The 7,907-nt window shown below is 36.9% G+C and overlaps 1 long non-coding RNA gene across 1 annotated transcript; it reads right to left on the minus strand.

Annotated features, from left to right (window-relative positions):
* Positions 1-291: 291 nt before the first annotated feature.
* LOC148212852 (uncharacterized) lies at positions 292-1,337 on the minus strand. The gene is made up of 2 exons (XR_015789442.1): positions 971-1,337; positions 292-837 (listed from the first exon to the last, which is right to left on the minus strand). It is a non-coding gene; the product is annotated as an uncharacterized LOC148212852 (long non-coding RNA).
* Positions 1,338-7,907: the final 6,570 nt, after the last annotated feature.

The following is a 7,907-nucleotide window of genomic DNA, read 5'->3' on the forward strand; positions in this document are numbered from 1 at the left end:
GAGGGGTGTTGGGGTTTGCACAAAGGCAAGTCCGGGAGAAACTTCTCTCTATTTTGAAAATCAACTTAATCAAATCTATTCTCAAACTACAAGAGGGGTGCCACCGGCAGATCGGGGTCTTAATAGGGGGCCACTAGGTATTTATAGGCATTTATAGGCCAAGGCCAAAAGCTTTTACAAACATTTTACAGAATAAAAATAGACCTAAAAATGTAAAGAAAATAAGATATGTAAAGATTGTTACTAATTAAAAGTAGCTTTCCTAAAATGCTAAAGAAACTAATCTTGAAATAAACTTAAGGCAAATAAAATCTAAGACAAAATAATGTCTTCTAAAGTAAATAATGAAAATATTTATTCTTTAAAAGACAATGAATGGGTGGCAAGCAACTCTACATCGACAGCAAAGGGCTGACATGTGCATGGCTGGGAAATGCACGCACGGGTGTGCGTCCGGGCTGCAGTAGCACATCACAATGGGTGCTGGATGGCGCACGGGGCTGATGCAACAGGCAGACGCACATTGGAGCGTGTAGGTAGGGGCACTAGGCATGCAAACACGGCAAGTGCATGCATTCAGAAGTACAACGTTAAAAAGAAAGCCAGACTGCATTCAATAAAAGCACTCGGGCCTCTCCAATAGTTCACAGTAAAGGAAAGAAAAAGTCATGGCAAAGAGATAATTAAAAAAAAAAAAAGAGGTAACTACAAAGCTTGTTCGAACATCCATCAACTAGCTAAGGCTTGTATCCCGAACCGAAAGGCCATGAAACGAATGTGAATAGAGGGGATGAAAGAGCCATAGCCCCCTCCATTACAAGACAGATCTTCCACCACCTGAAAAGCCAAGGAAGAAAATGAGAAACTGAGAACCCCCATTACAATTGGAGTATTCCGCTGAATGGCATCATTCAGGACACCGTTTCTTCCTCTAGTGTCAATGTTGCTATAAGAGAAACGCAGACTCAACTGTTTGGAGAACTATCACAGAGGGCCCCGAGGCCCAACTTCTCCACCTACTCTTGAAGATGTTGGTTCTACACTTCCAACTTACGACTACACTCTTGAAGCTCCCTATTCTTGTGCGGCGAGAAGTGAAGCCTAGTCCTTCTTCCTTTGCTCTTCCAGGATGATCTCCAACTCAAATACCTAAGTTGACCCTCTACCTTAATAGATAAGGGGTTGCGTGCAATCGCGTACTGCCACATTTAATACAGTGAAAAATGTATCCCAAGTTCATATCTAAAGCGACTTCTAGTAAAACGAATTGTGAAAAGCTTTCATTAGCAATCAATTTTCTTGGGTAACAAAAGATGATTTGGTAAGGTTTTTTGTTTCAAAACGAACAAGCTATCAATTAAAAGCAACTCCTCTGTTTCATACCTTAGCTTTTAATAGACAAACATAATATTTACAAATAGCGCTCACCTAAATTAGCTATTATACCGCAAATTAGGTTCTACTCCTAACACAAACCACTTTTAGCTGTTCCAAAGGTTAGGCTAACTACTAGCTCATATATCTATGGGAAGTCAGGTAAGATATACCAACAAACCTTACGTTCTATGCGCAAGAAGTCTTAGGGTCTAGTTTTAGGTGCTTATTTCTAAGCTACGTTATCACGTGAACTCCATGAAATCCATTAAAATCTAACCTTTCCAATATTAGGGCCAAGCTAACAAATTACATAATGGACAACTTTAAGAAATAATTTAAAAGAGTTAAATCAATGCGAGTTTTAAGCAATAGCTCTCGTCACTATTTGATTGCAACACTTAAGATCTTTTGAAAATAAATAAGCTAAGACATTTCCACATAGGGATTGAAGGACTAACTTAGCTCATTATAAAATTGCACAGAACATAAGAATAAAGAAAAAAAATTAATTGCCTTTGATGTAAAAGAATGTTAAAACAAGTGATCATGGGATTAAAAAGGAAGTCTAAATTAACCTTGCTTAACCTTCTCTATCGAGATTGAAGGAGGTAAATAGTCGCTAGAATAAAAGTAACAGACTTAAATTGTCAACTAGGAGGTCACCCAATCGAAGATTATTGCTGGAGTTTTGATGATTGAGCCACCGAAAATGAAGGTGCACCTTGTTTGAATAGATAGTAACTATAAATTTTTTAAATCCTTTTTCCTAACCATGCTTCCATGGTCTCAGGATCCCCTCTCATTCAGATGTTCCTAACACAAACAAGGTGGACCTTCCTTTTCGGTGGCTCAATCATAAGAACTCAAAGTTAAGCGTGCTTGACTTGGAGCAATTTTCGGTTGGGTGCCTTCCTAGCTAGTTGCTTTACTAGGAAGTATGTGAGTGAGGATAAAGCATGTCGAAAAGACTCCTATTGGTCTGTAGGGATCGTCTACGCTCTTCTAGCTCAAAACAAAATGGTGGTGCGGCCAGGTCGCAGGGGATGCAGGAGAATGCTGGGACAAACAAGTGCCGAATCTGGATTCTAAATCCTTGTCCAAATCCTAGGCCTGGGGCATTACAAGTATGCCTCCCCAAATACATAAAATCTACTTTTAACCTTTGAAATCAAGAGTTGTCACACCATCAAACTTAGCTGTTTGCTTGTCCCTAAGCAAAAACAACAATTTCCAATCCAATAGCTAGCATGTATAATAAATGAATAAGTCAAATTTTCAAGGAGAAACCAAATGATGAATTCATATGTTGTCTCAGGAACGACGTCAAAGTTTTATCCCTGACTATGACTAAGGGACTAGCTACTAGCCCTACAGCTTTACAGACACTTTGTCAACCCTTAACTATAGTGACTTATGGGAGCTTTGAGTTGCACAAAGTCAAACTAAATCATGCTCTTGCTACAATCCATATTCGAAGACGTCACTCGTAGATTAATGCTAGCAGAGTATCCATAAGTGAGACTCTTTTTTAAAACAAAGTGAGAATTGAGTTAAGGCAGACTTCCTTAATATTTTTCTCTCAATTAATTTTCTCACCGCACAATGTCTTACACACTTGTTTTTACCAGCATTATTTTTCTCATTTCATTTTTTTTTCATTTTTTTTTCTCAATTCTTTTGCCACTCATTTTTACCTCACTTTCACTTTTTTCTTTGTTTTGTTTTTCCACGATGTTTCTTACCCCTCTTATTTTTCTGTTAACTGTATTTTATTATGCTTATGCTTGCTGAACTCCTCCCAAAACTTGAGGGAGAGAGTGTTCTCATTGGCGAAAACTGCAGAAAATTTTGGAAGCGCATAAAAATTTTCACAAACGACAAAGATTGTCTTAAAACTATTAAAAAGTTTTAGGCTAGAGGGGCAAAAAAAATAATATTTTCATGAAAACAAAATACTAAACGACTCCTAGTTTGATCACGGCAGTAGGGAATGTAGCCTAATACATATCTACCATCGACATGAGACAAAAACATAACACACTCCAAGAATATGACTCGTTGAAGATTGGAAAATTGTTTTTGCACAACCGAACAAAGAATCAAACAAACAAGTCTAACAGTGGATTTTTCAAGCAAACAAAGAAAATTGTTTCCAGCAGAATCCTTAGCCATTCATAATTCTCTGCATAGATAAATAAAATAAAATAAAATAATAGCGCATAAAGCAAACCACATGGTTTTTCTAACTAAACAATTATCCTAACAAAGCAAAAATGACACAACTAAACTAATAAAATACTTCTAATTAAAAAAAGAAAAAGAAAAACATAGCTAAGCAACACAGTAACAAAACATGTTGTAAAAAACGAAAGAGGGTCAGGGAACTCCCTCAATTCATCTAATGAGTCAAAAAGTGGTTGTTATGAAAAGCAATTGCCGCTTTTGTTGGCATTTTGCATTTTGGTCTCCTTTTGTTCGTGTAATTTATTCAAATTGAGAAGTTAAAACAAAAGAAGCTAAAAGTAAATTCAAATGAATAACCTAAATAAAAGACGTGTTTTCTCTTGTTTACAAGGGTAAAAATGAGCTAGTTAGGTGCTGTTTTATATCATTTTACACTCAGAAACTGTTTTTTAAGCTTACTTTAGTGTCCAAAATCTTTCGTTTGGAGTTATCTTAGGTTATACATGCATATAAGACATTTTTACATTAAAGTTGATTTCTGACGGAAATTACAATTTTGTGCAGAAAAATTCCAAACTAGGTGTCTGACGCCTTCCTCAATTCCGAGTATGCCCTTAATTTAAAACGCAAGTTTTGGTGCATTTTGAAGTTTCCCCAAACCCCTCCACGTGTCTTCCATGCATTGATGATGGCCAATTCAACAACAAACCAACTCAAAGATGTTCTAATTGGATGACTCTCCATGAAAGTCTCAACCTCCTAACCGCCTTGAAGTCCCTATAAATACATGAGCTCCCTCAATCTTCATTCATCATCATCAAGTGATCATTTTCAGCTTTAGACACTTTACTCTTAGCTTATTTACATTTTTCTTTTAAGTTTTTAGTTGTTGTTCTTTTAAACTTTGATTATTTTAAGTCCATTTATTTTCCAGCTTTTTATTCTTCAATTGTAAGTTTGATCTTATTCAATTAAAATTCCAGCAAGTTCCTTGATATTTATCTCTCTCTCTCTTTCTGAAGTTTGTAATCACACAATCTCGTGGGATCAACCGAGTATTGCTCCCCAATCTAGAAAGAGAACGAGTTAGCGTCATTCAGGTTACAACTCCACCATTTTCAACTTGTTTTAGTTCTATTCATCTTTTAATCATGTCATCTACTTCCATCAACGTTTAATTTTGTTTCTTTTTAAGTCATGAGCTAAAATTTTTTCCCCAAGCCCGGTTATGGATGATTAGCTAAAGTTCTTAAAATTCAACATGGCAAAAGGTGTTTTTCTCTTCTTTTATCACTCAAGTTTGTTTTATAAAATTAAAACTTGATTTGACCAATTAGTGTTTTAACCAAACATTAATACTGAAAGGATTGAGACATCTTCACAACTTTAATGATTTAACTTTGGATAGAAATACTTTAGACCTAAAGATTTCGCTCGGGTAGCATAGACATAGGACATCGACCTAAGGTTACGGTTGGTTTTTATTAAATCAAGTTCAATTTTCTAATAGACATATTAGGGATGAACTTATACCTTCAAAATCACTTAGACATAAGAAGATGGCTAAGCAAACCGATGAAAAATATTGAGAGGCACCTGGCGCCTAGTTGGAAAAAATTGTCGCATTTTTAGCTAATTTGAAGTAACTGGGCTGGGTTTATTGCATTGAGTTTTAAAATACCAAAACCAACATTATCCTTGATATTTGTTACCCCAAATTCAATTGCAAAGTCACTGATCAACATCATTTTCATTAAAAATACTTTATTTGTCCACGAGGATTGATACTCGGAATACTCATTTCGTTTTACTACTTGTGACGGGTGTATACTTGTGCTCTTTTAGTTATTTGAAATCCAAAATCCCAAACAAGTTTTTGGCATCGTTGTTGGGGAAAATTTGATTTAGTATTTTATAATTTTTGTGATCGGTTTTTGTGATTGTAGTTTATGTTCTCAAACATTTTTGTTTATATCCAACCTTGAAAGTCATTGATCAGTGCATGAGCACAGATTCATTTATGTTTCCATTTGATCATGAAATTGAAAAAACCTGTCGTATGTTAGAAAAGAACAAAAACTTAGAAAGCAGAGAGAAAAGAAAAAAAGAAAGAGAAAGAAAGAGATTTCGAAAGCGAGAGTGAAAGTACCATCACCATTATGGACGAGATTCCACCACAAAATCCAGCGGACCCACTGGTTGTTAACATAAATATGGCAAGTCAACAAGAAAACAATGAGTTCAATCATATCATAATGGCAGATAATAGAGATGTGGTCATGCGATAATATGCTGCCACAACATTCCAGAATTTTGATTTTGTCATCCTGAATCCCATTTTCCAGAAGCCGCCAACTTCGAACTCAAGCCGCTTATATTTCAAATGCTTCACATATTAGTACAGTTTGGGGGCGTGAACACGAAGATCCTCATGACCATCTCAAAACTTTTCTTCAAATAGCAAGTGCATTTAGATTTCCAAATATAACTGATGATGCATTAAGATTAACTCTTTTCCCATTTTCTGTCAAGGATCAGGCAAGAACATGGCTCAACTCGTTCCCGCTAGGATCAATTACAACATGGGTGTTGCTAGTAGAGAAGTTCCTTATATACAAAGTATTACCCTCCTACTCGCCATGCTGACATAAGGGAAGAGATTGTCACTTTTAGACAATATGATTGTGAACTAGTGCACAAGGTATGAAAGAGATTCAAGGAGTTGCTGTGAAAGTGTCCAAACCATGGATTACCAGCATGTATCCAGATCGAGCACTTCTTCTGAGTTTTGGACCATCCCACTAAGATTGTAGCGAGCCTTCACGAAGAAGACCTTAAATGAAATAGTTGATATTTTGGAGGACCTAGCTTCCCACAATGAGCTATGGTGTTCTGAAATGTCGAAACCTACACCTAAGAACAAGACGCAGCAGGAGTGTTGGCATTGGACATTGCAACTTCAATGCAAAAAGAGATGGTGACACTTAACCAAATGCTCAAGGAGATGGCCTTGGACAGGAAGAATATACCTGCCACACCGGTGCAACCAACACAACCTGAACATATTGCCCCTTCTTCTATTTGCCAAATTAATGAAATTATTTGTTCTTATTGTAATGATAATCATCTTTATGAGAATTGTCCACATAATCCAGCTTTTGTTTATTATGTATGTCACGGGAACAGCCGAAACTTTAACCCTTATTCAAACACGTACAATCTAGGGTGGAGACATCATCCTAACTTTTCATAGGGAGGTCAAGGAAGTTCTAGTGGAGCAACCCAATGGCAGAACCAACAGTACAAGCAACCCTATGTTCCACCTACTTACTCAAATAATCAACCACCACCATCACAAAAGTTTACTCAAAATCAACAAGTTCCACCACAGCTAGCCCAGAATAATAATTCTAGCCTCGAGAATATGATGGAGTACATGGTTAGAAATGATACAGTGATTACATGGCTACAAATGATACAATAATGAGAAACCTAGAGAGGCAAATGGGACAACTCGCCAATGATTTGAAGGCGAGACCACATGCTCTTTTCCTAGATATACTGAAGTTCCAAAACGAGACGAAAAAGAGCAATGCAAGGTAATAACTTTGAGAAGTTGATTATCTTACAAAGGACCAAAGATGCCGGTTGAGGTAGAGAAACCTTCCACATCAATCCAGAATGCCCCTTGTGATGTAGAGAAAAAAAAAAAAACCTTGGTAAGAAGGAGGCGTCTGGCGCCTCTCCACAAAACTGTTGGGTGTGTTGCCCTAAACTCGTAGTTTGTATTTTGTAAAAACAAATGTCTATTTAATAAAGTTTTATTCAATAAATTTGTTGTTGAATCATAGCTTTGCATTGTCCAAAATCCAATAAACTAAACATCCAAGGTTATTTTAATGTAATCGGGACAGTATATATACTGGGTATATATTTGTTATACGGGGTATATATTTGATATACCCCAATATATGAATGGATAATGTCCCGTGAATAACCTAAAGGGTCTATAGTATATGGATAAGGTTGGGTACCTTATCCTGGCAATACTATGGATACGGCCTGCTCTGTAAAGGTTACAGACGACTCGATCCAGGTTGTTCGTGTGGAGACATGCGAGTGGGGGTATCCTATACAATGAGTTTGTATAAGACCGGACCGCGAAATAGGCAATCTTTAGATGTAACACCGTTAACTAATAGATTGTCATTTCTTTGGATGACCAGACAACTCATTCTCAATCTTGAGTGAGTTATGGACTCCTGCCCGCGAGGGCTCGTTCTTTGATCTGTATGGGTGAGAGTGGCCCGAGTCGCCGACTCAACATTCCTACCATTTTGAGGACG

This window comes from Momordica charantia, assembly GCF_013281855.1.
Source record: "Momordica charantia cultivar OHB3-1 chromosome 2 unlocalized genomic scaffold, Mcharantia_2.0 BLBB01000002.1, whole genome shotgun sequence".
In the NCBI taxonomy this organism is placed as follows: Eukaryota; Viridiplantae; Streptophyta; class Magnoliopsida; order Cucurbitales; family Cucurbitaceae; genus Momordica; species Momordica charantia.